Below are 21,599 nucleotides of genomic sequence, written 5' to 3' on the forward strand. Positions count from 1 at the left end.
ATTTTCTGGGGTCGGGATCTTCCTGAGAAGTAAGCAATAAAGCTTTGCCGCAGAAGATTCCGGTTGTCCTGGGTGTGTTCTTGCCGGCGGGGACAAAAGCTCGGGATAAAGCTCTTGTGACTGAGTACTGGTGACTTGATAAGAGGGAGAAAAACTAAAAGGTACACAGACACATGGGCCTCCTACTACATGGCCTCCCAGCAAGAAGGCCTCATTCCTCCATGTTATATCCCTGACGAGGAGATGCATAAACCTTTTAGGGATGTTTTGCCTTTTGGGATTTTTGTTTATTTGTTTGTTTGTTTTCCTGTTATATCTTGTTTTTGAGACATGATCTCATTATATAGCCCAGGCCTGGGCTTGAACTCATAACCTCCTGCTTTTACCTCCTAAAGGCTATAATTACAGCAGTGTAATTAATAGCTAACTAAACTTATTTTTTGTTTTATCTTTATAATTGAAAATTTTTCATACAGTATGTTCTGATCCTGATTTTCCTCTCCTGTAGGTCCTCCCAGATCCTTCACATCCACCCAACTTTAAAACTTTTCTTTCCTTCTTAAAAAAAACAAACAAACAAGCAAACAAAACAAACAAAAACCAACATACGCACATACACACATGCACACACACACACACACCCAAGAAAACACAAACCACAAGCTAAAATATATATATGACACACATACACACACACACATAAAACCTCTCCCCAAAAACCATAAACCAGTAGCTATAATATTTACACAAAAGACAATATAAAAAGTGCCCAAGCAAAGCAATCTGAGATTAAAGAGTCTTCAAATATACTATTGAGTTCATTTTGTATTGGCCATCTACTGTTGGGCATGGGGACTACCATGGAGTGTGATTCATATGCTCAGTGAGACTCCATTGGAGAAACCTAATTTTCCCATTGTAAGATTTTATAAAAATGACCAGGAACAATAACCAGCTAGAAAGTGATTTAGAGACACTGGATACAGAGAGAATGCAATGCTTAATTTGCTAAAAGGGGTCTTAGGTGACTCTTTGGGTTTATGGTTAATAAACTCAAGAAATTCAGGGACCTGAGGTTTAGCTTAGCTGTGGCTAACATGTTCAAGTGTTCAGCCTCCAGGGCACAGAACAGAGATGAAAACACAGAAGAGCTGCCTGGTGACTTGCAAGCCACACACCACTGTGGTCTCAAGTGACACTGTGACTTCCTCCCCATTCAATGTTCATTCAGAAAAGGAAAGGAGTCCTTCATGTATAAAATAATCCCAACTGGGATTAGGAAGATGGAGGCAGGAAAATAAGGAAATGTGAGGCTTGTCTGGGCAACGCACCAAGCCCTATCTCAGAAACACAAGAGGAAAGAAAAGAGGCCACTATGGAGAGAGATAAAGTGCCAATGGTCCCATGTCACAGAAAAGTCCCATGTAGTAGAAACATTAAGACAGATACCTTCTCCTATTGTGAGGTTTTATTTTATAAGATCACTAGTAAACACAGGTTTTTATAAATAACATAATAATCTAATATTTGATGCTGCATTAAAGTAGCACTTGAAGGCCACTCTAGAATCAGTGGATGAAAAAATGAAATGTGCCCATGTTTTCTCTGTCGCTCAACTCCTAGCTACATTAAAACCATTTGTTTTCTTTCTTTTCTTTTTATCTCTTTTTATGGTACTGGGAATTTATCTCTAGGGCCTAATACATGCTAGATAGATAGATGCTCTACCACTGAGCTATATTCCCAGTCTAATTCATGGGGTTTAAAAAAATTATTTACTTCCCGTGCCTGTGTGTGTGAATGCCTGGTACTGAGGAGGCCAGAAGAAGACATAAGATCCCCTGAAACTGGAGCTATAGGCAGCGGTGAGTTGCATGTGAATGCTGTGAACTGAACCCAGGTCTATAAGAGCACAAGTGCTCCTAACCTTTGAGTCATCCCTGAAGCCCTGATGCTTTTTGGTTTGTAATAAAAGACATTTCTACCTCCAGGAGTCATCCTCTCTCACACTCTGTCTTTCTGTCCTATTAAAAACACCTGCCAGTTGTTACTGTCTTCATATTCATGGCTCCAGTTTTTCTTATCATTCCTTAGTCCTTGGTTTCTCCCTCAGCGTGCTCAATACCATGCCTGAGCTTGCATTCACAGCTGCTGTTCTGACCTTGTAGGCATTCCAACCACAGTTCTGCCAGGCTGAGACTCTGATGTTGTATTCATATTCACATTTTATAGGTCAGTCACAAAGGCATTATAAATAATAACATTTTCATCCATCTTTTCTTTATAAGTTGTCTTCTAACAGTGGTCTCATGTAGGATATTCTCAATGGAAATTATTGAATAGATAAGACAAACATGGAGATGAAGGAAAGCCTTCGTCAGTAAGAACTTAGGGAGTCACTGCTCCTAGTGGTGTGGCTGCTGTGGCTGCTGTGCCTCATGTGTATCAGTAGATAGCAGAGAGCGGAGAGAGGCTATGTCTACTGTCAGTGTCTTGACTCTATGAACATCTGAATGATTAACAGCATAACACTCCCTGAGACAATCATCTGGTGCCAGTACAAGGAGCAAACCGAAGACTAGACGAATCCTGCTTGCGGCCCTGGGCCTATGACAGACCACCCTCGAATGGAGCTATTCAGGTGAGCCCAAGCGAGAAGCAAGCCTGAGAAGACCACCAGATTTATGCCAAGGGGCCCAGATAGGACCAAGCCTGAAATCAGTGTGGCACCATGCAGGTCTGGTAGGGGGCAGACCAAGCCTGAGATGATCCCTGCCTGGTACCATAATGCACAGGCAAAACATAGCACTCCTTAGACAACTCCAGACACTCAGAAACCCTAGGCAAGTAAGTGGTGGAGAAATGGAGAAGAAAGAGAAACAGAAGGACATGAACACAATGAAGAGAGGCAGAACTGAAGGCTCTAGGGTAGCAAGAAACAGCCTAATGTGAATAACCAGTGGTGCCACCTAGGGGTATTGCCTGTGCTGCCGCCTGGGGCCATGTCTGGGTCTGTAGCTCTGCAGCAACAGGGGTTTCTTACCACCAAAGGCTAGACAGATATTCCTGGTCTGGGCTGCTACCCATGGACATATTGATATTTGAGGACTGTGCAGAATTGGTCCCACCACTCACCTGGGCCTTGTGGGAGACCTAACCCTAGAGAGCAGGAGAGCTGGCCCTGCCCCTCATTATTTGCAGCACTGAGCAGCACATAAGAACTGTCTCTGGTATCAGGGGATCAGGCGAGCTGACCTGAGGATGTGAGCTAGAACACTTGACCTTGCCACTTCTCTGCTGTTCAGTGGCATAGCCAAGGCAGAGATGTGCCCCCTACCCCTAACACTATCCCCACCCCTTGCCACCTATGGCAGGCAATAGGCTGTCCAGGTCCCTCAACTACTGCAGCACTTGGTAGAGCTAGACCTGCACCTCGCCTAGCCAGCAGTAGACCTGGCCCTGGATGTGGGGGTTGTGGGCTTGAGTTTGGAAGAGCCAGCCCTGACTCTTGTCTGCTGGGTTTGGCCTCAGCAAGGGAAAAATCCCCTCCCCTCTCTTTTGCCCTCGCCACTGATGGTAGACAGGAGATGGGGTCATGAGAGCTAGAGAGCTGTCCCCGCCCCTCAATTGCTAAAACACTCAGGAGAGCCACCCCTACACCTCACCTGGGCAACACAATAGAACTGACCCTGATGATAAGGGTGCAGGTAAGCCAGCTTCAAGGGTGTGAACATGGGAGAGCAGGCCCTGCAATTTGTCTGCCATGTGGCAGCTTGTGTGGGCGAGTGATGCCCTCTTCTATTCCCCCCCACACACACACACACACATACCCCACACACCCAGGAGAGCCTGTCCTAGGGTCGTGAGAGTGGGAGAGCTGGCCCTGCACCTTGCCTGTGCAGCACAGCAGAGCTGGCCCTGGATGTGGGAGTTGCAGGTGAGCTGGCTCCAAAGGCGTGAGTGAAGGAGAGCCAGCCCTGCCTCTTGTCTGCTGGGCAGCCTTGCAGATGAGGGCGAGACACCCTCATACCTTTTCAATTATGACAATCAGGAGAGCTAGGCCCCGGTCATGAGAGTGAGAGAGCTGGCCATTTCTCTCACTTGCTACAACATTTTGTACAGCAGGCCTTGTATCTCACCTTGGCAGCAGAGTAGAGCTAGTCCTGGTTGTGGGGACTGCTAGTGAGCCACCCTGAGGATGTTAGAACAGGAAAGCCAGCAGGGTGACCAGCTCAGGTACCACTCAGGCCAAGATCCAGGGCTTTGAATGGGCCTACCCTAACATTTACCCCATCAATGAACTGCTGGAAAGCTTGAAGGGGCCGATCCCACAGACCCAAAACTACACCACAAAACAGGGCAACAACAGGACAGCCAAGAGCAGCCCCACTGAAGTTCCAGTATTAATAGAGTAGCAGAAGCCAGAGGCCTTGTACTAGACCAACAAGTCATTGCAATGAACATCTGCCAACAAAGAATTTTAGACAAAAGGGTACACTATGGACACAGTGTAACACATTACAGATTTCACAAGATATTTTGTTAGCGGGTAGGATGCAAGGGTGGAGGGTGGGTATGAATGTAGGTGGAGATGGGGTACACGATGTAAAATTCACAAAGAACCAATAAATACTTTTTAAAAAATAACATAAGCAGTCAACCAAGTAACAGAGATTCCTTGAACTTTTGACTACTGAATTTATACTAGCAGAGAACTAAGAAAGGTGAGATGACCACCAGCCTTTATAGTTTAACTTTGTATACAAACTACTGATTTTCTCAAAATGTTTTCAATTTTATATTTTGAATGTGGAAGAGTGTTTTGATCACTTGGAACTGGAGTTAAAGACAGTCACGTGTGAATGCTGGGAATCTAACCTGGATACTCAGAAAGAGCAACAAGTGCTCTTAATTGATGAACCATCTCTCCAGCCACTATTTTTGCCAAATTTAAAAATGAAAAAGATGAAAAGCAATTCTGATTATAGAGGAATTACTCAGTACGTAGCGAGTATGCATGATTTCACATGAACCACAAGTCCAAAATTAAAAAAGAAAGAAAGAGAAAGAAAGGAAAGGAAAGGAAAGGAAAGGAAAGGAAAGGAAAGGAAAGGAAAAAAGAAAAAGAAAATAGGCAGATGAAACTCAGAACATAAAAGCAGTCTTCTTTAAGCAATGTTAGGGATTGGGAACAGCAACCCAAAGTATAATGCTTTGCTATGATGGGTGCTTTCCCCATCTCCCCATCCCTAGTTCCTTTGCCTCTGAATTGCCAGAAGAGGGTTTCTGTAGGGTTACCCTCTGTAGATAGCAGCCTGATCCTCCAGAAGGTCAAGGAGCAGAACAGACACCATAGCCAGCCCCGACAGAATGGCCCAGCACTTTCATCCCATTGGCTCTCTCTCTATAAGAGATCATTTACCTGATTTTCATATTGCCTATATGCCCCATTTCTTCTCTCCTATGAAGGAAGACTGTAAGCTTCAACTATTTACCTGGCATGTATTTGAGTGTCATGATTTGTCAATTACCATAAGCTTGAAATTAATACATGTGTTTGCCTTCTCGCCTGTCTATGTACTGACAATTTGTTTCAGACTCAATGAATTTCATTAAAGCATCAAGGTTTGAACAGATGTTCCTTTCCCCACTTTACAGACAGAGATGCTTTTGCCACAGGCCTTTGCACAGGGAAACAGACAACACAGAAAAAAGGTCGATGCCTTTTTACTGTCCCCGAGTTACAGAGACAACCAGGAGTGCTCCACTCTGCTGGGAAAGTGCTAACAAGGGGAACATTCCCCAGACAGACTGTAGGCAGCAGTTCTCAACATGGGGATCACTAAACCCTTTGCAAACCTCTATGGCCAAAATTATTTACATTATGATTCATAACAGTATCAAAATTACAGTTGTGAAGCAGCAATGAAAGTAATTTTATAGTTGAGGTCCACCACAGCATGAAGAGATGTATTAAAGGGTCACAGCATTAGGAAGGTTGGGAACTAAAAAGGTGCAGCTTTAGAGTTTGTGTCACAAATGCCATCTCTCCACCCCTTTCATAACTCCCTGACTTATCTGAAAGCTGCATACCTCACAGAAAAGCCAATGAGAGAAAGGACAGTTTCTCCCACAAACCCAATCTATGCATAGAAAGATGCAGGATCATAAAAACACCAAGGCCAGGAGTGAGAAGTGGGTGGCTGAGCTGACCGCTATGTCATTCACAGTACTCAAATAAGCATGTTTCTATTTGTATGTAAGGGAAGTGCCTACTATTTCATTAAAACATGCAGAAAGTGGTATGCTGGAGAAAGGACCTGGGTTCAGTTCCCAGTACACACATAGTGGCTCACAACCATCTAAAACTCCAGTTTCAGGGATCTAACTCCCTCTTCTGACCTCTGTGAGCACCAAGAGCACATATGGTGCACATATGTGGGCAAAGCACCCATATTATAAAATAACAAATAAATCTGAAAAGGAGAAAAGAAGAAAAATAACTTTAAACATACAGGCAGGGTAAGGGTCTGGGATGAACTCAAGTAAGACCAGATGTATTTCTAGCAACCTCTGAGGGGACAAACGGAACCACACAGTAGTATGGAGACGTGAGTCTATGTGGGAGTGAGGAGTAATACACATGCTGGAAGATGAGTTGATAAAGCAAAAAAAAAAAAAAAAAACACCATGAGACTAATAACACTATAACTAGATTTGGCATGCATACTCACAGTCCCAGCACATGAAGGCTGAGGAAAGAGGGTAACAAGTTCAAGGCCAGCGTGTGCCACATAACAAGGCCCTGTCACCACCAACAAATAAAATACACAACCACGTGTATCTTGTTACGAATAGCCTTTTAAAATGAAGATAACTAGAACACTTACCAGCATCCATCCCACCAGACACATGTCTAAAATATACTGTAATCAAGAGTCTCCCCAGGACACATTGCAGTGTCTCTCATGTTGGGTAATGTTTTCCTTTGTCTTTACACTAGACCAGAAACACCTTCAGAGTAAGAACCAGGTCTTCTTTAAAAAAAAAAAAAATATATATATATATATATATATATATATATATATATTTAAATTGACATTTAATAAAACAAAACTAGATAGGGGTCTTCCAAAGGGGAGACCTGGAAATGGGAAACCATTTAAAATGTAAATAAAGAAAATATCCAATAAAAATGGGGGAAGAAACAAAAAATCAAACAAAACAAAACAAAAAAACCAAAACAAAACAAAACAAAAAAAACTAAAAAAAAAAAACAAAACTAAAGCTATATTTCACAGAGACCAGGAGAGAAGAAAGAATACGTGCAGGAAGATTGTGAAGTAAATTTTCTTTATCATTTTTGTATTTTATGAGTTATAACCATAGATTACATTTCTATAAACCATTATATGCATCTTGTCTTTTATCACTGTGTTTTTATCACTGTGTTTTTATATACTTATTTAATAGATACATAGCTATCAATGATTGGACTGACTATGATTTACTTAGCCATTTATTTTTCTTTACTAAAAATTGTTCCCTTACATATATCTATGGTCTTGAATAATGGTTCATATTTTCAATCATTTTACATAAGTTCAGCTCCTGTTTGTCATGTGACTGAATCAGAGTATGAGCAGACCCCTTGATTTCTACAGAAGCATGCTGCCCATGGTCTTGGTTGCAGCTGCACATCTTTAGCTGCAGCAGTAGCTCTAGCAGCTCTGTGCATGGCTTCTTCTTGTATTGTCATGTTTCTTGGGTCCCTAGAAAAGAGACAATTCCAGATTCCCAAAGACTCATTCACTGACATTTCTTCCCACTACCCTTACCCATCTCAGTCATTACTGGTCTTAGAGCCTGTGACCCCTCTCCCATCCCACTGAAAGATCTCCTCTCCAGTTTATGATTTGCCCTGAAGTATTCTGTCCTGCCTTCTTTCAACACATACCTCATGCACCTTATGTACTTCAACTTTACCTAAATTGGTTAATATCACTGGGCAGTGATCCTACACAAGAGAATGACTAATGATTTCAAGCCTGGGTATCCAGTGAGGACCAGGCCAACGAAGGTTACAGAGACTTTTAAAAGTGCTTGGGTTTTTTGGGGGCCAGGGGTGACAACTCAGCTACTAAAGATGGTTGCTGACAAGACCAATGACGTGAGTTCGATTTGCTAATCCCACATAATGTAAGTTGTCCTCTAAATTCCACACGGATGGTATATCATACACTGCATGTTCATGCACATACACATGCATGCCACATGCACACACACACACAATGAATTATTATGAAAACATAACATTTCTAAAACTCACCCTCTGAGTTTGTGTTCTTGTTTTATTCTTTTTTAATAACCATTTTACTTATAAGAGAAGAGCCATTCTGCATCTTTCAACAGTCTACTGCAATATGCTTCACATACGAAGCATTCAGTGAGTACTTAAAGATTCCCTGTTAAAGGATAATATCTAAAAAATCGCATCTAGGCATTATTGGAATCTTATTAGTCTCTTCACAAACTAAACACAAAAGGTAAGAGATACCACTGACAAGACAACCTTCAGATCTGTTTCTCTTCCACTGCTGCCACATAAAGCCTCGCTGTGCAGTGCCTCCTTCAGACGAGGCACCATGTGCTTCAGGGAAGCCTGTTCAGACCAGGATGTGCCTCCAAATTCACAAAGAAAACAGTCAAAAGCTCAGAAAGTCCCTAAAACTTATCAGAAGCTTACCAAAGCTTATATAAGCAGTTAGGACTGCTGTTGAGAGACACTTCCAGACTTACCAAACCATCTAAAAGCGGCAGAAACCAACAATGCTTCCTGGAAGAGACATTCTCCAGCCTGTCAGGCTACCTGCAAACTATGTACTGCCTCTCAGGTTTGCAGCTTCCATAACCCATCACCCATGCTTCAGGGAAGGGGTATAGTAATGATGCAGCTCTCTTAGAGTCATTTCTGCTCCTGTGGGTAACTCCACTAAAACTCACTGGCTCACCACGATGTACTTGGCGGTATGTTACTTTGAGCCATCATCACATTCTTATCTGGGGTAAGTAAACGTTTGTTCATTTTCCCTGGAATGGTGTCACACAGCAAGCACATGGTTTTAAGAAAGGCTGTTTTTGTTGGCAAGCTGCATTTTCACACTGTCACAACGGTCAGCAGTGTGGAAGAAGGGAGGATGTGTGGTACTTGTTTTGCTAAGTCACAGTCCTCAGATCACTGTCACGTGCATTGTGTGTTGTAAAAAACAAACTCAGAGTGTCACTTACACAGCTGTGCAAGTCATACATCCAGCTGCCGCTGCAGTGACAACATGGTAGTGTTTTTGTTAATCACACACTTCACAGTAGGAAAAAATATATTTAATTACAGTTTATAAATTTAAATATCCCAAATATCACCCAAAGAAGAGTAGTTCTATTCTTCCTTTCCAGCCTACTTTTTTTATTAATTTTTAATATTTTTTATTATGTATTTTCCTCAATTACATTTCCAATGCTATCCCAAAAGTCCCCCATACCCTCCCCCCGACTTCCCTACCCACCCATTCCCACTTTTTGGCCCTGGCGTTCCCCTGTATTGGGGCATATAAAGTTTGCACGACCAATGGGCCTCTCTTTCCAGTGATAGCCGACTAGGCCATCTTTTGATACATATGCAGCTAGAGTCAAGAGCTCTGGGGTACTGGTTAGTTCATAATGTTGTTTCACCTATAGGGTTGCAGATCCCTTTAGCTCCAGCCTACTTTTTATGTTGTGTGACTGTGCACATGTGTGCTCATGTGTGCTCATGTGTGTAGGTAGAAGCAGAGGTAACACCGGGTGTCCTCCTCTACTTTTCTCCATCATATACCAGGGGTCTTATTTCTGAGACAAGGCTACTTACTGAATGGGATGGTTGCTATTTCAGCTAGACTGGCTGGATCCTCCTGTCTCTGTCTCCTAACATGGAATTAGAAGTCACCATGCCCAGCTTTTATGTGGTTACTAGATCTAAACTCAGGTCCTTACTTTTATGTGGCAAATGTTCTTACCTACTGAGCCATCTTTTTAGGTCCACTTATAATTTCTTGTTTCAAGGAAATGGTTAGAAAAAAAAAGAAAAGAAAAAGGAAGGAAGAATACAACACCAAAAAACCAAACAAACAAACAAACAAAAAGCACCAATGAAAACAAAACATAATATATGTGCTCCCTAGGCAGCAACACGTATGCAGAATACTTGTTAATCTAACCTACATCTCAGGGCCACAAAAACACTGTTAAGATGGCAGCTGGATGGAGTTTAATCTTGAAGAGGTTTGGGGCATGGAGCCATGGTTGAATGGGCATCCTTTCTCTGAAAGGCTCGGCCAAAGACATCCAGATTTCAGATTTGAGAATATTTTAATATCCATAGTGGATCATTAGGGGGTGAACACAAGATTCATTTACATGCTTTATGTGCCATTTGCAAACAGTTGAAGGATGCTTCCTACAGTGTCTTTGGGGTAGCTGTATCCTAAGGCATTGGTTGCAGGAAAAGCCGCTATGGGTTCTCTACAAATGGCTCTGGATTTTGAAGCACTTCACATTTTCAGTTTTAAGATCAGTCACAGTAAGTTTGTCTTGCCTACTTTAAATAGATGAATAAGTCAAATAATTGCAGTAACTCTGCCATACATTTTGGGAGAGTTACAGCTCCTAATTAACACACAAACGTATTAGAGAGATGGTTAGGATTATGTATTCTATTCTGTTTACCTTTGGAACTGAAGAAGACAATTTAAGACTTTTTTCCCCATATATTGAATTTTATTATGGTTGAAACATGTTGACTGTAAATATAATTTAGTAATGAATCACTACTCACAGGGCTGGAGTTAAGAGCCCAGCACCCTCATACCAAGCCAGGTGTCCTATAAGCACCTGCACCTGCAGCTCTGCAGACTAACATCCTTTGTGATCTCTGTGCATACAGAGGCACTCATGCCCATGTACACATAAACATACAGAGTAGCACACACATAAAAATAGATAGATAGATAGATAGATAGATAGATAGATAGATAGATAGATAGATGATGGATAGATAAAAGCAAGTCTTTTTAAAAGGAGATGACCCAGTACCCTGAGATCTCTCATATAGTGAGCCACCGACCAGGTAGCATACACTAGCTAGTACAAGGCCCCGACACATATACAGTAGAGAATTGCCTAGTCTGGCCTCAGTGAGAAAAGATGTACCTAACCCTGGAGAGAATTGAGGCCCCAGGGAGTGCAGGGGGGAGGGGGGTTTGGTGGAGATTGGAGAGTCAGGGGAGCATCCCCTTGAAGACAGTGGGGAGGAGGAATGGGATGAGGACCTGTCAGAGGGCAGACTGGGAGAGGGATAATGGCTAGACTGTTAAAAAAAAAAAAAAAGACTGAAGATAAAAATTTAAAAAAAAATAATAATAGCTTCCAATTTCTGTCTGTTCCTGGAGCTGAACCTGGGTCACAGCACTGCATACCCAAATACCTCCAGGAGAGAGCTAGTCTTCCAGGGGTGTGGACACACCTGTAAGCACAGGTAAGACCAACACTTCTGCTCAAAGGGACCTGCCCTGAACCCTCAGGTCACAGGAACCGAGCAGCAGCATGGAACAGGATACTTCTGGTTTCCATCTGCACCTGGAGCTGATCCTGTGCCACAGCACTACATACCCAAGTACCATCAGAAAGAGCTGGTCTCCCAGGAGTACTGTCTCATCTGTGAGCACAGGTAAGACTACCACTTCTGCTCAAAATCCTGGCACAAGAGGGACCTGCCCTGAGCCATCAGGACAAAGGAACCAAGGAACAGCCAGGGACAGGATCCTTCCTGTTTCACTCTGCACCCTGGAGATGACCCTGTGCCACAGCTGTCCATACCCAAATTCCTCCTGAAGAGAACTAGTCTCTCAGGAGTTCTGACACATAAGCTTGTGGGAGGAACAAGCCGCAGTCAGAGAGAGCAAGACCAGCTAACACCAGAGATAACCAGATGGTAAGAAGCAAGGGCAAGAACATAACCAAAAACAAAAACAAACAAACAAACAAAAAACCAAGGCTACTTGGCATCATCAAGACCCAGTTCTCCCATCAATACCCCAACACATTGGAAAAGCAAGACACTGATTTAAAAATCACATCTCACGATGATGATAGAGGTCGTTAAGGACGTGAATAATTGCCTATATTCTCCTGTGTTTCTTTAAATACAGAGGAACACAGGTAAACAACTTGAAGTCCTTAAAGAGGAAACACAAAAATCCCTTACAGAATTGCAGGAAAACACAACCAAACAGGTGAAGGAATTGAACAAATCCATCCAGCATCTAAAAATGGAAGTAGAAACAATAAATAAATCACAAAGGGAGACAACACTAGAGACAGAAAACCTAGGAAAGAGATCAGGAGTCAAAGATGCAAGCATCACCAACAGAATACAAGAGAGAATCTCAGGTGCAGAAGATACCATAGAAAACATTGACACAATAATCAAAGAAATGAAAAATGCAAAAAGCTCCTAACCCAAAACATCCAGGAAATCTAGAACACAATGACAAGATCAAACCTAAGGAAAATAGGCATAGATGAGAGTGAAGATTCCCAAATTAAAGGGCCAGTAAATATCTTCAACAGAATTATAGAAGAAAACTTCTCTAACCTAAAGAAAGAGAGGCACATGAACATACAAGAAGCCTATAGAACTCCAAATAAATTGGGCCAGAAAAGAAATTCCTCCTGTCACATAATAATCAAAACACAAAATGCACAAAACAAAGAAAGAATATTAAAAGCAGTAAGGGAAAAAGGTCAAGTAACATATAAAGGCAGACCTATTAGAATTACACCAGACTTCTCACCAGAGACTATGAAAGCTAGAAGATCAAGGCAGATATCATACAGACCCTAAGAGAACACAAATGCCAGCCGAGACTACTATACCTAGCAAAACTCTTAATTACCATAGATGGAGAAACCAAGATATTCCACGAATTTACACAATACCTTTCCACAAATCCAGCCCTACAAAGGATAATAGATGGAAAACGCCAATACAAGGAGGGTAACCACATCCTAGAAAAAAGCAAAAAAGTAATCTTCTTTCAACAAACCCAAAAGAAAATAACCACACAAACATAAAAACAACATCAAAAATAACAGGAAGCCACAATCACTTTTCCTTAATATCTCTTAACATCAATGAACTCAATACCCCAATAAAAAGACATAGTCTAACAGACTGAATATGTAAACAGGACTCAACATTTTGCTGCATACAGGAAATGCACTTCAGTGTCAAAGAAAGACACTACCTCAGAGAAAAAGGCTGGAAAACAATTTTCTACGCAAATAGTCCCAAGAAACAAGCTGGAATAGCCGTTCTAATATCAAATAAAATTGGATTTCAACCAAAAGTTATCAAAAAGGATAAGGAATGACACTTCATACTCATCAAAGGAAAAATCTACCAGGAAAAACTCTCAATTCTGAACATGTATGCTCCAAATACAAGGGTACTCACATTCATAAAAGAAACTTTACTAAAGCTCAAAGCCGACATTGCACCTCACACAATAATAGTGGAAGACTTCAACACCACACTCTCAGCAATGAACAGATCCTAAAAACACAAATTAAATAGAGACACAATGAAACTAACAGAAGTTATTGACCAAATGGATTTAACAGATATCTATAGGACATTTCATTCTACATCAAAAGAATATACCTTCTTCTCAGCACCTCTTGGTACCTTCTCCAAATTTAACCATGTAATTGGTCACAAAATAGGCCTCATTAGACACAAGAAGACTGAAATAATTCCATGCATCCTATTATAAGGATGCACCACAGACTAAGGCTGGTCTTCAATAACAACAAAAACAGCAGAAAATCAACATACCCATGGCAACTGAGCAAATACCTACTCAATGATGACTTGGTCAGGGAAGAAATAGAGAAATTAAAGACTTCTTAGAATTTAATGAAAATGAAGGTACAAAATACCCAAACTTATGAGACACAATGAAAGCATTCCTAAGAGAAAACTCATAGCTCTGAGTGCCTCCAAGAAGAAACTGGAGAGAACATACTCTAGCAGCCTGACAGCACACCTGAAAGCTCTAGAACAAAAAGAAGCAAATACACCCAAGAGGAGTAGACAGCAGGAAATAATCAAACTGGGGGCTGAAATCAACCAAGTAGAAACAAAAAGAACTATACAAAGAATCATCAAAACCAGGAGCTGGTTCTTTGAGAAAATCAACAAGATAGATAAACCTTTAGCCAGACTAACCAGAGGGCAGAGAGACAGTATCCAAATTAACAAATCAGAAATGAAAAGGGAGATTTAACAACAGAAACTGAGGAAATTTAAAAAAAAAAAAAAACAGATTCTACTTACTACTAAAGCCTATATTCAACAAAACTGTACAATCTGGTTGAAATGAACAATTTTCTAGACAGATACCACGTGCCAAAGTTAAACAGAATCAGATAAAACATCTAAACAGTCCCATAACCCCTAAAGAAATAGAAGCACTCATTAATAGTCTCCCAACCAAAAAGAGCCACAGGACCCATGGTTTAGTGCAGAGTTCTATCAGACCTGCAAAGAAGACCTGATTCCAACTCTCCTCAAACTATTCCACAAAACAGAAGGAACACTAACCAACTTGTTCTATGAAGCCACAGTTACTCTTCATATTCTCCCTTGGAGATGGAAAGGTTTCTGTCTAATCAAGAACATTTCACAATTTCCTTTCATAGAGTACTTCATAAGAGATTTTTTTCCTACTTCTATCATGTTTAATGTTCCAAATAGATTTTACAAACTGGTTGAGTGCATATTACTTTTAGCTTCAGAAGATATTATGTGTATTTAAGAGGCATTTAACTATTATAAATTATCTTGGTGACTTAAAAATGTCAATACTGAATTGCACATTTTAAAATAAATTTTATTAAACTAATAAAAAATAAAATAATAAATAATAAGTAAATAAATGTAGTTGTTCCATACTTGGCATGAAAATACCAGCAATCCAATAATTGTTTTGATACCTAGTGTTTTCAAGACTAGGTATCTTTAACATTACAGGTGCTGCCTTATAGCTCCTGGATAAATTGACAGGTGAGATGGTATGAATGTAAGGGTTTGATTGACACCCTGCCTACTGTCAGAGGTTATCAGAGGCTTATAGTCAGGCCACTAAAAGCCCCACCTCCTAGAGAGTGGTTCTCAGGGGTCTTGTGGGGGGATCTCCTGCAGAAGTCACTGAAAATCTGGGGAAAGCTAAGGATACTCTGCCTATCAAGTGCACACTGCTTTCAAACAATTTTACTATTAAAACTTCAGTAGCCCTCAGGAGTTTCCTGAGTAGATCTACAGAGGATGCATCAAAGCTTCTGCTGCAGAGACTTGGAGAAGAAACTCCCCTATTCAAATGCATAGGCTAGTAAAGTTATTATAATTAAAAGGAAACAGAACTCCCAGCTTCGTGGAAGCCAAAGCAAATAGAAAACACTAGTTACATAATTCCCAGTGGTAGACAGAGGAAGTATACCAAATCACAAGGTGGGAAGGATGCCTTCTAAAACTAAGTTCTCAGAGCTCGTCCTGTGAATTCTGATGGTGGAATCTAAACAATAAGAGATGACATGCTAGAAAAGGCAGGGACATTTTTATTATAAAATATTTTTATGGATAAAATAAATACCTGCATGTCATAACAGAGGGCCACAGATCCTATGGAGCACACACAAGATCCACCAAAGGGACCAAATCAACCTCTCAGGCCCACCTCACATCAATATCCTGCCTTACAACTACATACAAACAACTGAGGACCCAGACAGACAGTCTCTCTTTCCAGGGGTGACTCTTTTGGTACCTGCCATTCTCTCTACCCATGATAACTCCCTTAACACCTTCAATGACAAAATAGTATCATTCCAAACCCACCAAGCCTATCCCAGCCCTTCCCTGAGGCTCAGATTCTTACTGTTCAAAGCTGCACATGGGGAAGACTTGAACACATCCTTTACAGGCATCCAATTTGAAATATAAAATATAGGAATAAATGGTTTTCTGGTAATCTACTTTGTATAAAATTAGAAATAAATTATTGTATTACTCTCCAAAAATCACTAATAAAATGACTTCTGTACAAAAATCAAAAAGCTTTTTCTGGAGGTAGACTTCAACTGAGAATCTTCAAAGCAACCATTTTCAGTTACCTGGACTGGAATTTGAACCCTCCACATATTCAGAAGTTATATAGACGAAAATCAGGCTACAAAACCAGAGCTGCGTCCTGGACAGCTAAGTCCAAGACATGGATCATCTGCCTAACACTGGTTAGTTTCTATTTGCAACCGTTCCTCTCCCAGGTTGCTGAAAACCGAGTGAGTTGATCTACATAGTGCTTTTAGAACAGCATCCACTGCCAGGTACATGGATGGCACACATGGGAAGGACAACATGGGAAGGACAACATGGGAAGGCATATGGCTATCAGGCTCACATGTGTATGCTCTGTTATTCTGCAGTGTAATTTATCACAGTCTACCATATAGCCAGTGTGCACTCCTCAAAGAGTAGGCTAGTGTTCTGTTTCAAATGAAAAGCCATTAACAATAAGGGTAATTTTAAAAAAAAATCAGTCAATGTAGACATTTATCTGGGTCGCCAGAATCTCTCTTCAGCTAATTTACATTTCTCTTCAATCTATCCTTTACTTATCTCTTGTTCTCAATAACCAAAACTTTAAAACTAAGAAATAGGACATTTTTAGAGATAACTATTTGATTAGAACTATGCATACGTTACCAGATATTTAATATTTTTTTAGTTCATCTTGAATTCACGTAACATTATCTTTCTCCAGAATTTACTTCTAAAGTCATGCTAGCAACAACAACTGCACAGTCATATCCCTTTGGTCCCTTAGGCTACAGAGAATGTTTCTGCCATAAGACCCAACAATGTGTTTGAGTTCTGCCAGATGTCTGTCTCTTCGGCTCAGAACACTTTGGGGAGGTTACATTCACATTCAGAGAAGGGAGCTGCTCACACCATGAAGCATAGTCTGGAAAGGAGAGGTATGCCATCCAGCATGCCAGAACATATATTCACCCATCAGCATGAAGAGGCTGAGTGGAGCTCACCTGCACTCTATATATCCTTAGCTATGTGTTTTCCTATTGCAAAGAGGCAATTTTTGGAGATTACAGAAGATGAAACTCACAAGAGGTAACATTTCCCTTAAAAAATCCTACTGAGTCTGGTGCCATGCAACAGTGATACTGCATACAGTTATTTCTCTAATGTGGTAAATTATATTTATAAATGCACATATGTGTGTGGGAGGCAAAGGACAAATAGTATCATTCCTCAAAGGCCACCTGCTGTTTTTGAGGTAGGTTCTCTCTTTGGCCTGCAACTCTCCAAGGCTAGGCTGGTTAGTCTGCATCCCCAGTGTTGGGGCTGCAAATGAACATCACCATACCTGGCTGTTCTAATGGCTTCTGGGAATTGAACTCCGGCCTATCTCCTCAGCTGATAATGTGCCAGATTCTTTTAAGAGGTCTGCACAGTAAGTCCTAGGAGGTGCTTGTGTTGTGTGTGTTCTAAAAGTTTGTTATCTTACCATGTCAGCAGAACTCAAATTTCATCTAATCCCTTAACCCTTTCTTCAGTTCAGAATGATAGAGGGAAAGAGTAGTCTTCAAAAAGAGCCAAAGGAAGCACTCACCCATCTACTCAGGAAGAGAGGGAGCCTTGAGATTCTCCAAGCTGCCTAATGAGCATCCTAGCATCCCACCCCAGAGTGGTCTGTATTCATGTCTTCTAACTGACCCATCTGTAGAAAACTGAGGTTAGGATCTGCTCGGCCAGTAACTGCTTTTCTGGGAGAAAAAAACAAAACAAAACAAAACAAAACAAAACAAAAAACAAAACTGTAGTCAGCTACAGAAATATAGCAATGTGGCCTGTGATTCTGCAACAGTGGAAAAGGAAGAACACGTTTAAAGACCTGTGGTGGAGATAAAATGTACCTGTGTGGCATCTGCAACAGCTCTCAACTGCATTTTGTCAGTCACAGTATTCACATGGCAGCTCACCATGGGGTCAAGCTCTGGGACATTAGCAACATGGACTTTAGAGCTGCTATTTGAATATAAACTAGTCACATATGAATCTGCAAATGACTTTACACAAGATACTCTCTTTAATAAAAAGAGAAAGGGAGAAAATGTCTGAATTCTTTTATTTATTTATTTTTTAAAGATTTATTTATTTATTATATGTAAGTACACTGTAGCTGTCCTCAGATACTCCAGAAGAGGGCATCAGATTTCGTTATGGATGGTTGTGAGCCACCATATGGTTGCTGGGATTTTTGAACTTGGGACCTTCGGAAGAGCAGTCTGTGCTCTTAACCACTGAGCCATCTCTCCAGCCCCTGAATTCTTTTATAAACTAATATCTTGTGAAGGTGCACTGGAAAGACTCCAAATTCACTCAATGTTGGAGAAAAAGCAAAAAAAAAAAAAAAAGCAAATAAACAAACAAAAACATTTTTACGATACTGTGAGAGAAGTCTTCTCCTTTAGTCTAAAATAATTCTTTTTTTTAATGGTGTACTCAGAGACATAGTATAAAGCCATAATGTTTTTATGTAAATATCAATAATAAAAAACAAGGCAACAAGGAATCAGATCAATAATATAAAACTAGTTTTTTGTAATGTTTCAGCAATAAATTCTCTTCTTGTTCTCAGGAAACTAGCTTTTTGAGGCAGTATTAAGGATAATTTAAAATCTACAATCTCCACTTCCTTAGTAGGCAGTGATTCTGTGCCTAACAGCAGTCCCAGTGGTCTGCAATCAGAACGTTTCCGGGCCACTGTGCTTCATATGTAACTGATAATCTCCAGGAACTCTGTGCTCACTCATAACTACCGTCTTCCAACAGCTTCTGGGACCTACTTAAAGCTTCATGTGATCCCTCTTTTTACTTATCTTTGATCATCTATTTAGTCATGAGTGTCTGCGGTTGGGGGTAAGACTTTGTGGGAGGAAGAAAGAAGTCCAAGCAAACATTCCAGACCACTCCTGAGGCTTTTCCCCTTTCATTTTAAAAAGATCAAAATGGACAAAACCCAGTGCTTGGAGGCAGGCGTCAGTCAGAAGCAGGACCCCTGCTGTGGGTGACAAGGACAGATATAAAGAAAACTGTGCTTCCAGGCCTGTTAGGACCATAGTTTCCTTCACTCTGAAAGGAATCTTGGTGACAGAGCAGATTCCTTCTCTTGGCTAAGCAGTGGCCAGGCCCAGTGGGTCCTGTGTCCTTCGAATCCCTCTCAGTATATCCCTCCACAGGCACAGAAACTTGTCTCAGGTCAGAAGCCAGTGCTAAAGCAGTTGCCAACTGCCAGCCTGTCTTCCCATCTCAATAACCTCCAGAAGAATGAATAGTCACAGCCCACAGTCTCTGGAAATAATTCTGAAAAGGAACAGGCAACAAAGGAGAAAACTGAAGACAAAAAAAAAAAAAAAAAAAAAGTGGTTGTAGGAAGATTTTGACAATGGCCACTCACTAGGTAAAGGAAAGTTTGAAAATGTCTATTTAGCAAGGGAGAATCAAAGCAAGTTTATACTGGCCCTGAAGGCGCTATTTAAAACAAGGCTGGAGAAGGCAAGGCTGGACCATCAGCTGTGAAGAGAAGTGGAGATACAGTCCCACCTGCAGCACCCTAACATTCTCATGCTGTATAGATATTTCCACAATGCCACCAAAGGTTATCCAATTCTATAATACATGCCCCTTGAACAGTCTACAGAGAGCTTCAAAAACTCTGCAGGTTTGATGAGCAGAGAACAGCTACTTACAGCACCCAGGAGGCAAACACTCTCTCACTGTTGTCATCCAGAGACATTAAGCTGTAGAACCTGCTTCTTGAGCTAAACAGAGCTGAAGATTGCAGACTCTGGGTGCACTCTTACAAGAGAACCATGCTGCATGGCACCCTGAACTGCATGCTCCCTGGTGATGATTGAGGACTGGATGGACAATAAGGTGTACCTCTGGAGTGTTCTCTACCATGAGTTCCTATTGAGGATGCCTCTTTTTGAGGCACATATGCACCAGAAGACAGAAGGATATCACCTGTTAAATTCATATTCCTTAACTTTGTAGCAGAGGAAGCCAGGGACCTCATTTCAAGACTGTTAAAAAACACAACTCTAGTCAAAGGTTAGCATTAGCAAAAGTCCTTGAATAACCCTGGATCACAGCTAATTCCTCCAAATCTCCAACTGTTCACAAAAACAAAGTGCCAACCAGCAAATCATTTTAAGGGAATCCTGAGCCATTGGCACTGTGCAACTGTGAAAAACTCCCCACTGAGACCACCCAGACTATCATCACTGCCCCCAGGGTGCCTTGCTAAACAGATAATACTAGTCCTTGCATCCAGGAAGCCCGACCTGAGCACCTGTGGCTCTGCACAACCCCCAAGAACCATGCTGCTCTTCCTGATTTAGTAATCTGGAGAGAAGGTTCCAATGCAGCTGTCCCCATAGCCTATGCCTCAAGGTGTCCTTGTAAGGGTCTCAATGCAGGAAAGTTACCACCCTGTCTGACACCCTAGTGAGCACCTGTGTTATAGCCCTTAAGTGCCTGAGAGTGTGTGTGGCTTACTGGGTCACCAGGCTTGGGAAATCTGTTGAAATGAGTATGTATCTTCTTTTAAATGCTAAAATAAAGATTTGTGCAGACTTCCTTTTACTTAAGGGGCATCCTCTTCAGGGCCCACTTGTTTTCAGCCTTCTAAAGCCTGTGTGGGATCTGATCTCAACCACTGTAATGGGGCCTGTGCTCCACCTCTCAATTGGGACCTGACTCTGGTGTTTCTGGATGCTAAAGGCTGTTTCTTATGTTGGAGTCCTGTCATGTGAACAAACTTGTTAAATATAAAATATATGTATAACATCTTTTTTTTAAAGGACAAAACCAATTATTTGGCAGAACTAATGATAACCGTTGGGAGATATAAATGTGTTCTTTAAAACTGTAAAATGCTTTTCTAACGTAATCTATCATTAATAGGTTGCTTGGCTATCCTGGTGACATCAATTGTTTATGTGATTATTTTGAGTATCAGAAGTTCCCTACTATCTGAACTGCTACAACAGAGACCTAAGAAAAATCTGTAACATCTTTATGATGCTCAGTGTGGTCTTTAATTAAGAACGTCAATGCCCTGTGCCAGTTCTGTTAACCCTAAAGGAATTATAAACTTTGCTGACTTCTAAACAGTAACTTAACAAGAAGATTTCAAGTTAGGGTCTCAATTTTGCTTTCATGACATTCACCAATAGAAGTTCTCTAAAATTAAGTCTCTCAGATATAAAACGTGGCAGATAAGGAAGTCACAGAGTTTGAATAAAGGAGAAGGCACCATTCAACATGTAAGGAGATTTTAATATCCCTTCTTATTTTTTCCTAAGCTGTGCCTAAACTGTGGATCAGCGGTACACTTGCTTTACCAGACAAGAATTCTGTA

The 21,599-nt window shown here is 41.1% G+C and overlaps 1 protein-coding gene, 1 non-coding gene and 1 pseudogene across 12 annotated transcripts in view; 2 read left to right on the forward strand and 1 right to left on the reverse strand.

Annotated features, from left to right (window-relative positions):
- The window catches only part of Ube2e2 (ubiquitin conjugating enzyme E2 E2), a 300,978-nt gene that overhangs the window by 220,679 nt on the left and 58,700 nt on the right, over window positions 1-21,599 (reverse strand). The window lies entirely within an intron of this gene.
- Window positions 2,399-2,533, forward strand: LOC115029304. Its single transcript, XR_003834878.1, has one exon. It is a non-coding gene; the product is annotated as a small nucleolar RNA SNORA17 (small nucleolar RNA).
- LOC110309606 lies at window positions 9,016-20,390 on the forward strand (annotated as a pseudogene).

Source organism: Mus caroli, chromosome 14, assembly GCF_900094665.2.
Source record: "Mus caroli chromosome 14, CAROLI_EIJ_v1.1, whole genome shotgun sequence".
Taxonomy (NCBI): Eukaryota; Metazoa; Chordata; class Mammalia; order Rodentia; family Muridae; genus Mus; species Mus caroli.